This window comes from Pseudochaenichthys georgianus, chromosome 7, assembly GCF_902827115.2.
Source record: "Pseudochaenichthys georgianus chromosome 7, fPseGeo1.2, whole genome shotgun sequence".
In the NCBI taxonomy this organism is placed as follows: domain Eukaryota; kingdom Metazoa; phylum Chordata; class Actinopteri; order Perciformes; family Channichthyidae; genus Pseudochaenichthys; species Pseudochaenichthys georgianus.
Genome location: NC_047509.1, coordinates 38,088 through 55,733, shown reverse-complemented (window position 1 = coordinate 55,733; position 17,646 = coordinate 38,088). Strand labels below are relative to the sequence as shown.

General features: G+C 44.5%; 1 long non-coding RNA gene across 1 annotated transcript; it reads right to left on the bottom strand.

Annotated features, from left to right (window-relative positions):
• Positions 1 to 7,206: 7,206 nt before the first annotated feature.
• LOC139434071 (uncharacterized) lies at positions 7,207 to 11,236 on the bottom strand. The gene is made up of 3 exons (XR_011643481.1): positions 10,707 to 11,236; positions 9,425 to 9,546; positions 7,207 to 8,939 (listed from the first exon to the last, which is right to left on the bottom strand). It is a non-coding gene; the product is annotated as an uncharacterized lncRNA (long non-coding RNA).
• Between the last annotated feature and the right edge of the window lie 6,410 nt (positions 11,237 to 17,646).

The window sequence follows — 17,646 nt, the reverse complement described above, 5'->3', positions numbered from 1 at the left end:
TGATGTTCAGGTGTATATCAGTGTGTAGTGTCTCTACTTTAAAGAGTGCTCTCCTGCTGATGTTCAGCTGTATATCAGTGTGTAGTGTCTCTACTTTAAAGAGTGCTCTCCTGCTGATGTTCAGGTGTATATCAGTATGGAGTGTCTCTACTTTAAAGAGTCCTCTCCTGCTGATGTTCAGGTGTATATCAGTATGTAGTGTCTCTACATTAAAGAGTCCTCTCCTGCTGATGTTCAGGTGTATATCAGTATGTAGTGTCTCTACTTTAAAGAGTCCTCTCCTGCTGATGTTCAGGTGTATATCAGTATGTAGTGTCTCTACTTTAAAGAGTCCTCTCCTGCTGATGTTCAGGTGTATATCAGTATGTAGAGTCTCTACTTTAAAGAGTCCTCTCCTGCTGATGTTCAGGTGTATATCAGTATGCAGTGTCTCTACTTTAAAGAGTCCTCTCCTGCTGATGTTCAGGTGTATATCAGTATGTAGTGTCTCTACTTTAAAGAGTCCTCTCCTGCTGATGTTCAGGTGTATATCAGTATGCAGTGTCTCTACTTTAAAGAGTCCTCTCCTGCTGATATGCAGGTGTATATCAGTATGTAGTGTCTCTACTTTAAAGAGTCCTCTCCGGCTGATGTTCAGGTGTATATCAGTATGTAGTGTCTCTACTTTAAAGAGTCCTCTCCTGCTGATGTTCAGGTGTATATCAGTATGTAGTGTCTCTACTTTAAAGAGTCCTCTCCTGCTGATGTTCAGGTCTATTTAAATGTTGGATCAGTCCCAAACCACAGATTTCATGAATGGAATTTTACGAAGCTCCATTATGTCGTTATTATCTGTGAGAATAAGTAGGAAGGGGTTTCACCTCCTATAGCATGGTTAGAGTAACGTCATAAGGCTCTAATAAATCCACCAATCAGCTCTCTGGAACATCCCTTCTATACGATGCCACAAAATGCACAAAAGCACAGAAATGCCGACCGTGGAAATGCACATATTTGGAGAAGCGTTTGCACGTGACGACAGCATGACTCGGCCTTCCTCTTTTTTTAACCAAACACACGCTCACATTCCTCCCCGGGTCTAAATCCTCGCTGTCCTTATCGGGTTCCCCTGTCCCGTCTCCGGTGAAAAGGACATCAGACATCACGAGTACAGACATCTCATAAATCACCGCCTCCTCCCCCCCTCTCTGAGAACTCTTCACTGTCCTGTGAGACGCTTTGTATTCAGACATGTTTAATTAGCTGTGAAAACCTGTTTGACTGCGTGATGATGTATGAACTTCAGACAGAGAGAGAGAGAGAGAGAGAGAGAGAGAGAGAGAGAGAGAGAGAGACTCTGTCCACAGAGACAGGTGGAGACAGAGCAACACTTCCTGCTGCACTGTCAAACATACCAAGACATTAGAACAAAGTTATTTACAAAGATAACATGTGAACTCCAAGATTTTGAATCACTGTCTGACCAGAATAAAATGCAACATGTACTTGGAGAAAATAGTGCCAGCAGCATAGAAGCAGCGAAATATGTGAGCGCATGCCACAGCCTAAGACAACACCAACACATAACAGCTGTTCCTCTCAGCTCACTCCGATTGCTCCTCTACTTCATGTGTCTTTCTTTTCTTCCTTTCTTTCTTTTTACATTTGATACTTGAGGTTTAGTAATATATTGTTGTAAATTGTTTAATGAATGAATTGTATTTGTATCTTTTTTTCTTATCATATATCAGCAATATTGTTCACCTGACATTCATGCCAATAAAGCATATTGAATTGAATTGAATTGAATTGAGAGAGAGAGAGAGAGAGAGAGAGAGAGAGAGAGAGAGAGAGAGAGAGAGAGAGAGAGAGAGAGAGAGAGAGAGAGAGAGAGAGAGAGAGAGAGAGAGAGAGAGAGAGAGAGAGAGAGAGAGAGAGAGAGGTCAGACTTCTGCTGACTCTGCAGAGAATCTCCTGCTCAGAACAGGACGCTCTTAAATGTCACCTATCATGCACAATCCACTTCTTCATGTCTCTACATCAACATCAGTGGCGGATTTAGGATTGTAGGAGATCCGGGGCTTAGCCCACGAGTTGTTGGGGGGGGGGGTATGCAGGGGTAAAGTGCTATTTTTTAGTACTTCCTCTCGGGGGGTCCGGGGGGATGCTCCCCCGGGAAGATTTTTTTTAAATATTGAAGTTGAAAGCATCAATCTGGTGCACTTTGAGAGCAACATTAACCCTACCTTAATAATACCTTAAAGCGGACAAAAGGCACTGGAGAACACTCATTAACACCCTTTAATGAAGCAAACTAATGCCTTAACTCACTCAAATACAGTCGTTTACTTATTTTGGGGAAACGAATGCGCGTAGAGTTTTAAAGGATGCGGATAGTCTCACCTTGATTCTGGCGCATTGCTTATCGTTTTATAGATCTATTCTCATCCACCATCTTTGTTTGTGACGTAAAGAGTGTAAGAGTCACGTTTCTGAATCGGACACTCTGAGTGGATGCAGTCACAGCCAATCAGAGTCTGATTCAGAGGGTTGCCTGTCAGTTCCGTTGCCTGTCAGTTCCGTTGCTATGGTTCCGTTGTTATGAGTACTGAAACGAGAGCCGGTATAATTCCACCCGCGAAAACAAAATAAAAATTGGAATACTGTAGTGCCGAGAGATAGGGAGTCAGAGGCAGGGGCGGACTGGCCATCTGTAGAATCTGGAGAACCACAGAACGGCCGGTCGTCAAGGGCCGTTGCCGGTCGGCCGGCCCTTTAAAAAAAATAGTTTAACGTCATAATTTAAGTTGCGCTGACGGCCGACAGAGGGCGACAGCGGCCGCTAATGTAGTTGTGTGGTTCTTATCTGTCAAATAATAACACACGAAGAAGAAGAAGAAAAAAGACCGGCCACATGAAGAGAAGGGATTAGACGCCGCGGCAGACAGGGAGAATGAAAAAACATGGATACAAATCAAAGAAAAGAAAAAGGTGGGGCCGAGAAGGCAAGAGAAAAGAAGGTGAAGTCACTCGCAGGTAAAGCATATCAATGTCGCAAATTGACAAACCTTTTTGGCAGCAGCGCTGCATGCACTATCAGCAGCAGTTTAGAACAAGTGCAAGATGATAAAGAGAATGATGAGGGCGCCAGTTGAGCTGCTGGAAGAACCAGCTCAACTGGCACATACAAGTGTAGGGCAAGAGCAAGAAGTGGGTGAGAATTATCCCTTGAACTCAGTGGCGTTTTCTCCTGGAGGTTAAGAGAAGCCAGGCTTCCCCTGAATTTTGGATTGTAGTTATAATATTAATAAATAAATAAAAACACTTAGTTTAGTTTCGGAAATAATTCTGCCGGCCCGTCTCTCCCCCATTCTCTCTGAGTATTTTACAAGGAGTGAAACAGCGCCCCTCTAGATGTTATGGTGAAACCGTAGATTGCACTCTGTTGCGAGAGGAGGCCAGCCGAAATTGGCTTCCCTTGGTTAAAAAAAAATGGAGGGATTGACCAATCAGATGAGGCTCACGTCATGCCTCACAATCCAATCAAATCGCAATAAAACTTCAGTTCGTACTGTATCACCGGACTTAAAAAGTAGCAAGCAACTGTAGCAAGTGCAATTATGGAGGGTAGAGATTTGGAGTATTTCATCAAAAATAATTGTACTAAACTTCCGCTACAGCAGCAACTAAAAATGAAATCTGATGACAGGCCAATGCCCAACCTGGAGCTGTGTACTGAGAGGAAAAAAGGAGAGAATCAGACGTAAAACTTTAAATAATAAACAGCGGATTTCTAACATTTGACATTTCATGTGGCCGGACTGGATCAGTTTCCAGGGCTGAATTTTAGTCCCAGTCCCACTGCGGTGCAATGATGGTGCAAAAGGGAACTTTATTTGAGAGCAGCTAAGGTAATGTTGTCCGGTTGCAGTCCGGGAAGAAGAGAGAGAAGCCAGGAGGGCACACAACATATATAGACCACACACAACATGTCCGTGTGGAAACAGAACCCCAACTGTAGTTCCATGTGTGAATTATGTCCCAGTGTATTAATAGGTGGTCACCACACAAGCCCCCCCAGAATTCAAACATGGCAAAATAAATCCTCGCGTCCGTGGAGGAAGCACCACAGGGGCCGAGGAGGGTAGGGCCGCAGGAGAGGGTAGGGGCCCTAACGAGGGCGAGGGCACCCCCACCAGGGGCGGGCTGGAACGGGCGGTCGTAAGGGGGCCGCAGTAGGTGTCGCGGCAAACCCAGCACGAAATCCCGAGTCTCCCTGGGAGGAAGGAGCCGTGGACAGATGAGAGGCCAGACAGGGTCCCGAAGCGCACCACCCAGGGGCCGATGGAGCATGGGCAACGTCCGGAACTGTCGAGGTGAGAGGGGGTCCAGGAGTGCGCCACCCAGGCACCGATGAAAACGTGAGTGGCGTCTGGAACCGCTGTCGAGGTGGTGAAAAAGGTGAGTATCCACACGAGGTCAACCGGCTGGTCGAACCTCCTCTCCGGCACCGGAAAAAAATTGTTAACAGTCAGATGTTAACACAAATATGTCGACAGCCGTTAGCAGCTAGCAGCTAGCCGTTAGCCGTTAGCCATTAGCCGCTAGCTGGCAGCCATGGGTAGCTGCTAGCCATAGTTAGCCCCTCGTGGTTAGCCGCTAGTTGTCGTCAGCTAGCGCAGCCGGGACGTGCAGCCGCAAGAAACAAGCCCACGAGGTAGCAATCGGGTTGCTGGTCGACCCAGCAGGTCGTGCATCGACCCCCTGTTGGATGGAAGGCTGATGCGGGAATGGCGAGCAACGTCCCCAGCTCTTCCGCGGGGCGCGCACCGAGCCTCGGTCCGCGTGCCGATGGCAGCCACGGACGATTCCAAAGATTCCCCGGCATTTCGAGAAAGAAACTTGAGTTCCTTTTGCCGTGTTCGGGTCCGTCCCGGAAACTTCTCGAGACTTGTCAGGGTCACCAGTGTAGTGCCGAGAGATAGGGAGTCAGAGGCGGTGCAATGATGGTGCAAAAGGGAACTTTATTTGAGAGCAGCTAAGGTAATGTTGTCCGGTTGCAGTCCGGGAAGAAGAGAGAGAAGCCAGGAGGGCACACAACATATATAGACCACACACAACATGTCTGTGTGGAAACATAACCCCAACTGTAGTTCCATGTGTGAATTATGAACCAGTGTATTAATAGGTGGTCACCACAATACGTTATTTTAGTGTCTTAAAAGTAGACTGAGGTATGAAGGGTTAACGTTACATCTTAGGATAATTTTTAGCCATGTTCTGTATACATACTAACATATAAGGGTACACTTAGTGTGGTTCAGTGGCGACTGGTCATTAGGGGCACAGCCCCACCTAGTGTCAGCAGAAAGTATTAAAATAATGATTACAACAAAATGCAAAACATTTATTAAAATATATATAAAATATATTTTAAGATCATGTTTAATCCTCTGATTCGTCTCATTGCTGTTTTAGTCTGTGTTCTTCTAATGAGTGTCTACAGTGTGTGCCTATTGAGCTGTTTAGAGCCATGTGGGACAAAACCCGATCCTGCCCCTCCCTCTCACTGTCTAAGTGAACGGTGACTGTAAAAACTACACTGCGCATGCTCAGAGTATTTTCCTATTTAATGTGTGTGGCAAAAAATAATGACCATAGGGGCATAGAGCTGCCATCCCCACCATACGTCATCTCACATCATTCAGAGCTGATCGGCTGTAACGGCCCCTACACACGGCGGCGTGCGTTGCCGCTTGGCGGTGGGCGTGTCTTGAGCTTGGGGAATCAACGCGAGCAGCCCGACCAACAACCAACCACATGAATGTCCCGCCCCGGACATACAAAGCAAAGCATTCATGCTATATCCTTGCTGGCTAAATATACTGTCTATGCTTGCTAGCTGTCCATTCAAACGAAATACACTGGATATAAACTCCCCAAACAAGCGAAAACCTACCAGTTTCCCCCACTGTCTTTGCCACCTCCCCCCATGCCTGGCTCCTCCGGTGTGTATCCCTGTATGTTCCCTACCGCCACGATCGTTTTCTCCTCCTTTTGTTGACATATGGGAAATAACTGCGGTCTGGCTCTCCCAACATACACCCGGTTTGATTGGCTACTGCTTGTACTGTCAGATTTACATACGAGGGATTTGATTGGCTGACGCCTCCGTCGAGGCGGCAAAAGTATAACATTGCTCTACTTTTGCAGCGAGCACCTCGAGAGAAGCTACGCTTTGCTCCCACAATGCAGTTCGGCGAATCGTGACGTCACCCCATTCAAAGTGAATGGGCAGAAGCGTTGAAGCGGCAACGCACGCCGCCGTGTGTAGGGGCCGTAAGTATACGTGTGCCGCGAAAAGTGTGGTGTGTGAAGAGGAGACGAGAGACGCGTCCTAAAACCAGGAAGTAAGCTGCGCATGGCTTCCCTCCACAAAAAAGCAATTATTTCTCCATGGGATTTTAGAAAATAGCTCAAAATAAGATCTGTGGGAAACGTAGCTGTTAGATAAATGTACGTTTTGTTCAGCCGGATAATATCCACATGTCTACCCTACTCAGGCCCGGTTCCAGAACAAAATGACTCAGTTTTTGTTTTGAAACCATGAGCTGCGAAATAAGCGCCTCACCCCACTGTACAGGCGACTTCTTTAAATATACCTGGGCGGTCCTCTGGCACTTGCGGGCCGCCGAGGGGTGGCGGTGTTTGGGGTAACGAAGACGGCTGTGGCTGCTCCGCCTGTGGGCGAGGCGGGCAAAGCCGGCGAGTCGGGCGGGAGGACGTTCGTGTCCACGACAGTAACGTAATGTCCCCATGATCTGAACTGTTATTACCTGCAGTAGATGCAGTGTATGCTGGCGATAAGGGCTGGTTGTTTTAACCATGTTCTGATCCATCACTGACTGCTGTGTCAGCACCTTGCAGATGATGAATGTGCAGCGGCGCAGGTCACGCGCACCTGACATAATAACGTTACTTACCGTTTAAATTGATCAAATAAATGCAGCAGACAATGCTATTCAACCACAATTACAATTTACTATATTCTTCTTCTTCTTCTTCTTCTTCTTCTTCTTCTTCTTCTTCTTCTTCTTCTTCTTCTTCTTCTTCTTCTTCTTATTATTATTACTACTATTACTACTATTGTTAGTAATAGTAGGCAACATGTAATATGTTTCACTTTTAATTTGTTTCACTTTTAATTTTTTTATTATGCACCCCCGTAGAACCGGGCCTGACCCTACTTTTATCATTTTCGAATAAGATAAGATAAGATAAGACTTTATTCATCCCGAAGGAAATTGTTGTGCCAGAGTAACAAAATACAATAAACACAATAAACACAGCAGAAAAAGAGCAATTAAACATCCACAGACAACATGAAGCATAGAAACATAGATGGTCACACAATCAATGCAATCATTATTAGCAGTATTTAGTAGTTAGTGCAACAATTAAAACGTAGTGGCAGTTACGTAATTGCACGTTATCATAGCATTATTAATAATATAATATTGCACATAGTTATATATATAGCAGCGAGTGTATTGCAATGATGGTAATTATATTGATATATTGCACATAGTGTTGGTGTGGAAGTTCTCAGTGCCCTTTACTTAGGGGTGAAGAGTCGATGGCCACCGGGAGGAAAGACCTCCTGTGGCGCTGTGTGGTGGTTATCGGTGGTCTCAGTCTGTGGCTGAAACCAGCGTGGCACGCAGGGGGTGAGACCCGTTGTCCAGAATGCCGAGGAGTTTCCTCCGACACCACTGCCAACGACTCCCGATCCACTCCCAGGACAGAGCCTGCTCTCCTGATGAGCTTGTTGAGTCTGTTGGCATCAGCTGTCTTCCCCCCGCTGCCCCAACACACCACAGCAAAGAAGATCACACTGGAGACCACCGAGTCATAACACGTCTGCAACATAGTGCTGCAGACGTTGAAGGACCCGAGTCTCCAGAGGAAATACAGGCGACTCTGGCCTTTCTTATATAGGGCGTCAGTGTTTTTACTCCAGTCCAGTTTATGTGGACACCCAGGAACTTGTAGCTGACCGCACCACTCCACAAAACTGTCCACCACACTCCTGTCCTCAGCTTCCTGGTCTCTGATGACACAGTCCACAATGGCCTCTGTGAACTTCTGCAGATGGCAGGACTGTGAGCAGTGTCCGATGTATAGACTGTGAACAGGAAGGGGGAGAGGACGGTGCCCTGAGGAGCGCCCGTGCTGCTCAATATGATGTCAGAGGTGTTACTCTGCAGCTTCACGTACTGTGGCCGAGCGGTGAGATAGTTGGTTATCCAGCTCGCCAGTGGAGCATCCTCCTGCATGTCCGGTAGCTTCCTGCTGAGCAGGGCAGGTCTGATGGTATTGAAAGCACTGGAAAAGTCAAAGAACATGACTCTCACAGTGCTGCCTGCCTTCTCAAGGTGTGTGTGTGTGTGTGTGTGTGTGTGTGTGTGTGTGTGTGTGTGTGTACTCTGTGCAGCAGGAAGATGATGGCGTCCTCCACTCCAATACGAGGCTGATATGCAAACGGCAGGGGGTCTAGTGACGGTGCGACCACTGTACGGAGGAGTTTAAGGACCAGCCTCTCCAGCGACTTCATGGCATGTGATGTCAAAGCCACCGGTCTGTAGTCACTGTGTGCGTGGATGTATCTTCTTCGGCACAGGAACCAGGCACGTTGTCTTCCACAGGGCAGGGACGGCCATCATGTCCAGGCTCAGGTTGAAAATGTGCCGAAAAACTGCAGACTGGGGCTGAGGCCGTCAAGCCCCGCAGCCTTCCTTGAGTGTAGACGGCTGAACTCTCCCCTCACTGGTGTTTGGGCCAGACTACTCTCCAGCTTCCTCCTGTAGCACTCCTTGCCCGTTTGTATTTCCTTCTTCAGTTGTACCTGTGCTGCCTTCTTCATCTCCTCCTTGTCACCACTCGTGAAGGCAGCTTTTCTCCTGGTAAGTGAATCATAAATCCATCATTTAGATTTATGATAGACTTTTGAAACTACAAGAAGTCTGTTTGGTGTTTCAGCCAATCAGAGACAGGCTCTGGATATCTCTGAGACCTGTGATATATAGATGCAAACAGTATCATAGGGGACCTTTAAGGTTAATGTATAGTGTTCACTGCTGATTGTAATTCATGTGATAGAAAGGTCATGCTGCTGCCGAGGACGAGTGGGGAAACCTCTAGAAATGCTAATTTATATCCAAAAAATATTACACAGGCTGAGGGAGGAATGGATTACATAATCAGGATACCAAATAAAGCGTTTCCTAAAAAGAGGTCATAGTACATTACAGTGCCTCCCTTCCAGAGTGTATGAAAGTGCATTTCACTGTTGCAGATGTTTGAAGAGGATCTGCTCTACAACATCACAAAACAAACCTTATTCTAGAAAAGTAAAAAAAGAAGAAAATATTAAGTTGTGACTCACAGATTTGAAATCACATGAGATTTTCAATCAAACAGGAAGTGTTATCCTGCAGGTGAGGAGGAAGTGGAAGCAGGTGAGTCTGCAGGAGGAGGCTGAGGACCCCTGGTGGAGAGAGGGAGGAGCTGCAGGGAAGAAAGCAGCACGAAGTAAAAATACTCAAGCAGAGTACTAATATCACAAACATTTGTATTAGCACTTGTGCATCACTAGGGACGTTTTTGGCCTTTTTATTTTGCTCTATAATCATGTCGTGATTTCATGTTTTATTTTATATCAGCTTTATTTTCAGCCAAACATTTGTTGGTCTTGTTTTCATTTTTAGAAAAATCGACTGCTGTTACAAGTGAATTATTATTAATATATAATTTGTATTTGTATTATTATTATTATATATTTTTTGGTTTTGGGTAATTTTAGTATATATTTTTAATATTATTATTATTATTATTATTATTATTACCCATTTATATTTATTTATTTACTCAAACAACAGCAGTGGTAAGGGGTGTTTAATGCAAATAGTGCACAGAAAACATGATATATTTAAATACAGTGTGTATGTAATTGCAGTGTTTCCCCACTAGAGGGCAGCATCCTGACACGACTGGGCCTCTTCTGCATCTCATATGTATTGCACTGAAGCTTCACTGTTTGTTGTTTATAAGGAACAATGGAGGATAACTGTCAGTGCTAAGTTACTCCATCATCACCCGTTAAAAAACAACACATGAAACAATACATTATATATTCTCAATAAAAAGGATTTCTGGACATCTTTTACGATCCATATGCACTGTTTTATTTTGTCATGTCAAGAGCTGTCTTTGTTTTCCTGTTTTATTTTGAAAGGAGTTCACCCCCTGTCTGTTACTTCCTGTCTCTGGGTGTTTCTCAATGTCGAGGACGCTTGCTTGGTAGCACATGTCGTCCGAGTCTCTTGCTTCAGAAGCGAGGCAAGAATCCTCCCGAGCCTCGGAAAACGAAGAATGGTGGAACAGGCTAACAGGTGTGCGTCCTATGCGAGGCCCCGCCTTAAATGGAGCGCGATTTCCGCCAAAGATTTGGAAATTGGTCCGTGCGCAAAGCATTGTGGGGATTTTAATGACCGCGGAGTCTACACATGTGCAGCCTCCACATTTCTCGCCGGCCTCGATTGAATTCCAAGTATGCTGGACATTGGAACAGTCCTTCGGCGGCACTCGATGATGCTTGAAATAGTGGCTCTGGAGCAGCCTTCCTCGACATTGAGAAACACCCTCTGTGTTCCCTCCTGATTGGTCACCTGATTGGTTCACCTGTGTCCTGTCCTTGCGATCAGTCGTCTGTGTATTTCAGTTCTGCTTTTTCTTTCAGTTGTTGTCAGAGTTGATCGAACGTTATCTAGAGAGAGAGAGAGAGAGAGAGAGAGAGTTTTGGTTTGGGCCTTGTCTGTGAGTTCTTGGTTTAACACCAAAGTACACCATGTACCTCTGAACTGTAGAAGTACACAGTAGCATAACATGTAAATACTCAGGTACCTCTACATTGTACTTCAGCACAGTACCTGAGTACATAGTTACTTTACAGCTCTGGTTTAAATCCATTAAAAGTGAAGATCAGTATAAATGGGTCTCCAGAGAAATAGACCGGCCTCATCTGAAGATTAACTCTCCGCTGTCAGCCTCAACAATGAGTGTGTGTTTGGAGTGACGCAGGCTGCAGCCGTGATGCATTCACAGGCCGTCTGAATAATGAGCTCTGTCTTCATGCCTGTCTTTGTCACCAGAGAGGACAAAAATGTGTTCTGTCGTCCGTTTGTAGGTCACAAGAATGTCCCCCCCCCCCCCCCCCCCCCTTTGAGCCTTCCCACTCACATTCCTCACACACACACACACACACACACACACACACACACACACACACACACACACACACACACACACACACACACACACACACACACACACACACACACACACACACACACACACACACACACACACACACACACACACACACACACACACGGAGCAATATCAGGGTTTAGATGTGGATTATTGAGCTATACAGTAAATGCGTTGTAGTGAGTAAAATATGTAAATCTGTTTTTCTTCTTGACTTGAAATGCTTTCCGTTAAAGGTCGGAAAGAAAGCTCCTTTCTAAAAAGCAGATTGTGCACATCATGCTGCGTTACGTGAAAAGCAAAAGGCAGAGGCAAAACATGTGTTCATGAAACGAAAGCATCGCAGTTTTTGTGCTACAACGCAATCTAATTGATTAAATGCTGATTTATAAGTAATCATTTAATACGTGTCCACATGCCGTGCTCGACTCGTTGGTCATCCACGATAATATAATTATGTTTTAAACGGACAACCAGACAATTCTTCGAATGCCTATAAGCTTTTATTCACACGGGTTTGTAATCTCTTTCCTTCCAGCTTCCAGGTCCTCGTGGATTCCTGGGAATGTTTTCATCTCTTCCGTTGAAAACATTAAACTCAGGAAACATGGAAACATTACGTAAGCCAACAAAACTCTTCTTGGTCAATCCAGAAACCTCCAGGAAGAACCCCGCCGCTTCGGTTTGATTCCTCTCCAGGCCGGGACATTCGCCATCCGTGACTCACACGCACGCACGCACGCACACACACACACACACACACATCTTAACGTTTTTTTCCTTGTTCAGATACAGTGTGTGGATGAAACGGCGGTGTTATTGTCTCAAAGTTTCCTGGACCTGTTCAAGGTCAGCAGCCAGCATGGGGACTTTACAGAGTGTGTGTGTGTGTGTGTGTGTGTGTGTGTGTGTGTGTGTGTGTGTGTGTGTGTGTGTGTGACTTTAAAACAAGCATGGAGACGAACGTTTTGAAATATTTTTGTAGTGTTATTGCGATTTTTTAAAACGTGTAGAACAGCTGGAAGGATCGGACCCCACAGTTGGTGAAATAAATGCAGGCCTCAAAAGAAATGAACACTGGAATGTGAATGTGTGTGTGTGTGTGTGTGTGTGTGTGTGTGTGTGTGTGTGTGTGTGTGTGTGTGTGTGTGTGTGTGTGTGTGTGACTGGCATGTCAAATTATGTTCATATGAGGTAATATCGTGATTTGTGCAGGGACAAAAAACAACTGCGACAGGTGGACACAACGTGAACAAAAAAATGTTGGGCCTCATGAGGCGGGGACAGTATGTGTGTGTGTGTGTGTGTGTGTGTGTGTGTGTGTGCGCGTGCGTGCGTGCGTGTGTGTGTGAATGCACTGATGCAAGTGAAATCCCAACACAATGCACAGCCCGGCTGGTGAGTGTGAGGCGGGGTTTGCAGAAGGAGGAGACATGTCAGCTGTCTCAGCCACAGCTGCCCCTCAGATGGAGGATAACGGCTCACATGTGGTCTCTTTTCAAACCCCACAGCACGGATACATTTTCTCTTTTGGTGCTGAATTCAGTCATGAGTCAAATATCAGGTCTATAGGAGCTAAAGAGATATTTCTCACTATTTAGATGACTTTAAAGAGGCCCTATTATGCTTTTTCCTGTGTACGTTTTTAAACATCAGCAGGAGAGGACTCTTTAAAGTAGAGACACTACATACTGATATACACCTGAACATGAGCAGGAGAGCACTCTTTAAAGTAGAGACACTACATACTGATATACACCTGAACATCAGCAGGAGAGGACTCTTTAAAGTAGAGACACTACATACTGATATACACCTGAACATCAGCAGGAGAGGACTCTTTAAAGTAGAGACACTACACACTGATATACACCTGAACATCAGCAGGAGAGGACTCTTTAAAGTACAGACACTACATACTGATATACACCTGAACATCAGCAGGAGAGCACTCTTTAAAGTACAGACACTACATACTGATATACACCTGAACATCAGCAGGAGAGCACTCTTTAAAGTAGAGACACTACATACTGATATACACCTGAACATCAGCAGGAGAGGACTCTTTAAAGTAGAGACACTACATACTGATATACACCTGAACATCAGCAGGAGAGGACTCTTTAAAGTAGAGACACTACATACTGATATACACCTGAACATCAGCAGGAGAGGACTCTTTAAAGTAGAGACACTACACACTGATATACACCTGAACATCAGCAGGAGAGGACTCTTTAAAGTAGAGACACTACATACTGATATACATCTGAACATCAGCAGGAGAGGACTCTTTAAAGTAGAGACACTGCATACTGATATACACCTGAACATCAGCAGGAGAGGACTCTTTAAAGTAGAGACACTACAAACTGATATACACCTGAACATCAGCAGGAGAGGACTCTTTAAAGTAGAGACACTACACACTGATATACACCTGAACATCAGCAGGAGAGGACTCTTTAAAGTAGAGACACTACACACTGATATACACCTGAACATCAGCAGGAGAGGACTCTTTAAAGTAGAGACACTACACACTGATATACACCTGAACATCAGCAGGAGAGGACTCTTTAAAGTAGAGACACTACACACTGATATACACCTGAACATCAGCAGGAGAGGACTCTTTAAAGTAGAGACACTACACACTGATATACACCTGAACATCAGCAGGAGAGGACTCTTTAAAGTAGAGACACTACATACTGATATACACCTGAACATCAGCAGGAGAGGACTCTTTAAAGTAGAGACACTACACACTGATATACACCTGAACATCAGCAGGAGAGGACTCTTTAAAGTAGAGACACTACACACTGATATACACCTGAACATCAGCAGGAGAGAACTCTTTAACTCTAAGAAAATGTATACTTGTAGTCATGTGATCTAAAACCAAAAGCAGAAGAAGTTGACAAACCTCAGAGAGACGAGACCGCTTTGCAAACTTCCTCTTTCAAAACGTTTGAAAAGGAAACAGGTGGATCAGTTTTCGACTCAATGAACACACAACTTCTTTCACAGTCGTCATTCGCGTGTCACCATCATCCCTAAAACCTCTTTTTATTTCAACATGAAATCCTGCTCACCGCAGATGAGTCATTTCTGCCTTCTTGAAGTGAGGGTGAAGACGTTTGAGGTGAAGTGTGTGTGTGGGCGAGAAGTGAGATCAAAGCAACTGATACTACGGTATGAACACACACTTTATTGAGGGCACCCCCCCTTGCTAAGGTAGTTTCTTTAAAGGTATATAATGTGTGTATCTGCCCAGGGGCGGACTGGGGGGGAAAAGTGGCCCGGGGATTAATTGACTGACAGGCCCACTTAATGCGCGGCATGTATCGGCCGGCCGGCGACGAAAGTACGTAACTTAACAAAAAAACCAATGCATTTGATGTTATTTTGGACCATTATTCATATAGTAATCACATTACCTGAGCCCTTGAGTTGCCTCGAGTAAAATAGCTACAGCATATATTTAGTGATTTTAATGTTAACAGATCTTTGATGCAATAACATTTTGACCCAATTTGCCTGACTTGACACATGGAATAAAACATGGGCGTAGGAAGCATCCTTAATGTGGGTGAGACAATTTAACAGGGGGTGTGGGCAGGTGGTGGACCTCACCTCCTCTAGGGGGGTCCGGGGGCATGCTCCCCCAGGGAGATTTTTTTTTTTTAAATGTTGAAGTTAAAAGCATCAATCTGGTGCACTTTGAGAGCAAAGTTAGGGACTAAATGTATGGATACATCTCTCCACACCCATATGAAACAGAACTGTAAACAGATTTACTTTTTCTTTCAACATTTATTTGAACAGCAAGTGGAGGCAAAAGTGACTGCACCCAAAACAATAAACCTGCTAGCTAACTAGCCTAAACTCAGTAACAGAATGTGGGCAACACGTTCTTCTCCACAGCCGCGCGACCTCTGAGTCAGACGTCACTTCCCCCTTTTCTATCCTACGGGTACAGCCGCTCCCCCTGAACCCCGTTTCCCTAAAAAAACTCCCGGTATTCCCAATGGCCAGTCCGCCTCTGTATCTGCCTCCGAAACGCTCCAGAATTAAAGGTGTTTTCCCTCGTCCCATGGCAAGTTTCATAAAAATCGCTATGGTAGGTTTTCTGTATATTTGTCGTCAAACGGACAAAACAAACCCAAAATATAACCATAAGGGCTCTTAATAACATTAATTTCTGTATTGATTAATCTGTTGTCCATTTTGTCAATTAATTGATGAATTGCCTGCTATAGGATTCCAAAATACTCTTTTTATAATCTGATAAAGTAGGATATTTTCACATTTGGGAGGCTTTAACGAGCCAATAGTTGGGGTTTCAGCCTTAAAAATGAATGAAACAATTAATAATAGATCAAAATACGTGCCAATCATTACTGAAATGATTGGAAACAATTCCCTAAAATAAGGAGATTTGCTTCGTTTAACCGTTTAATATGATAATAAAGATATCCTTGGGGTTCACACTGACAATCCAAGACATTAAAAGAGTTCACCTGGAGTGGACATTTCTCACTATTTTGCACCAAACTTTTTTTATTTTATTTTAATTTGTTTCTTTCTCCAATTTGTTTTTTCCACATTTTTGTTCTCTCTATTTGTTTAATTCCTTTTTTGTAATTCTTCATGTTTACAGCACATGTTAATATGTTTCTGTTTCCTCTAGTGTTCAAGCTTTATCGAGCTTTAAGGAAACTCAAACTGAATCCATACCGCCCCCTGTTTCACTTTCAGGTGGTTTTTAAGACGGGTTGTTTCTGCAGGTCATTAAACGAAAGCCTTACGTCCTCTTCCTCAGAACAGACGCAGTTATCAGTTATGTCTGTTGTGTTTTCTGGGAACACAGTACAGTATCTCTGCCCCGTCCTCTCTGTTTTCCTGGAGCAGAAAGCCCCGGTGCGTCAACATCCTCTCTCCTCTTGGACAGCCTTCCTGCAGATCTGCATTTCATTTGTTCTGGCATGTAGCGAGACCAGGACAATAAACTGTGTATATGTTCCCCTTCAGAACAGGGTGATCCCCGCCACTTCCCGCCACTTCCTCTCTTTGGAGACAGGAAGTAGATTCTGACGCCGTTCTGTGTCTCTGGACCCACGTGGTGATGCCTTCAGATCTGCATGTTGTGGTTTCACTCACACATATATTACTTCAGGGCTTGGCAAACAGGCCAACTGAAATATTTAGATGTGTCACTTGCTGGGAAAATGTTTGAGGCTGCGGGAGGCCTCGCTGTTTAAAGATTTAAACCGTGGAACTTCCTGCCTTTGTGTTTGAGGACTTTCTCTTTCTCCCTCACAGCTGTCAGGGTTTAAACTGTGTTTCAGTGTTCAACCCTTAGATCAGGGGTGTCCAAATGTGGCCCGCGGGCCATTTTGAATCGGCCCTCAGCAAATTCAAAATATATAATGCAGTATGGCCCTGAAATGAAACTTGTGCTTGTCTTTGAGTGCTCAAATAAACAGTCAATTAAAGCTGAACATTTTTTCTAACAAATCTAAGTTGATAAGAAAAAAGCTCAATAACTTATTTTCATAACAAGCTTGAAATACATGCTTCATATTTCCTCTTAACGGGGGGTGTGGGCAGGTGGACCTCACATTCTCTAGGGGGGTCCGGGGGCATGCTCCCCCGGGAAGATTTTTTTTTTTTTCAATGTTGAAGTTAAAAGCATCAATCTGGTGCACTTTGAGAGCAAAGTTAGGAACTAAATCTATGGATACATCTCTCAACAACCATATGAAACAGAACTGTAAACAGATTTACTTTTTCTTTATGCATATTTTACTAATCACTCCCCTTTTAAACTGTATTTTTGATTTTCTGTCCTATAGTATGAGTTGGAATGATTTCATACCTGTTATTCTCTTGTTTTTTTATAATGATTATCATGTAAAGGTGTGCCTTGGAAATACTTGTTTACATGAGATAACTTAGACTAAAGTTAACGATCTAAACACTCCAGTCCTTTACCTCCCTGAGCTGACGTTATAAGATGTGTCTGACAGGAGAGCTCTCCTCCTCCTTGTTGTAGAAACAACTCCTTATGTACGTTAGCGTTCTCTCGTTCACTCTCTCTCTCTCTCTCTCGCTCACACAAAATGCGCTCGTGCCACACACACAGCCAGGCTAGCCAGACACAAAGACCCAGAATAACTTTTAATGCTGTATCCTATTATTTTCGATGGCTTTATGACAGATGAACAGATCACCACTGGGCTTACAACTAAATACACAGCTACGCAAACAACGCAGCATGTGTACGGCTCATGTGTACGGCTCTGAGGATCTGCCTTGGTACAAAGT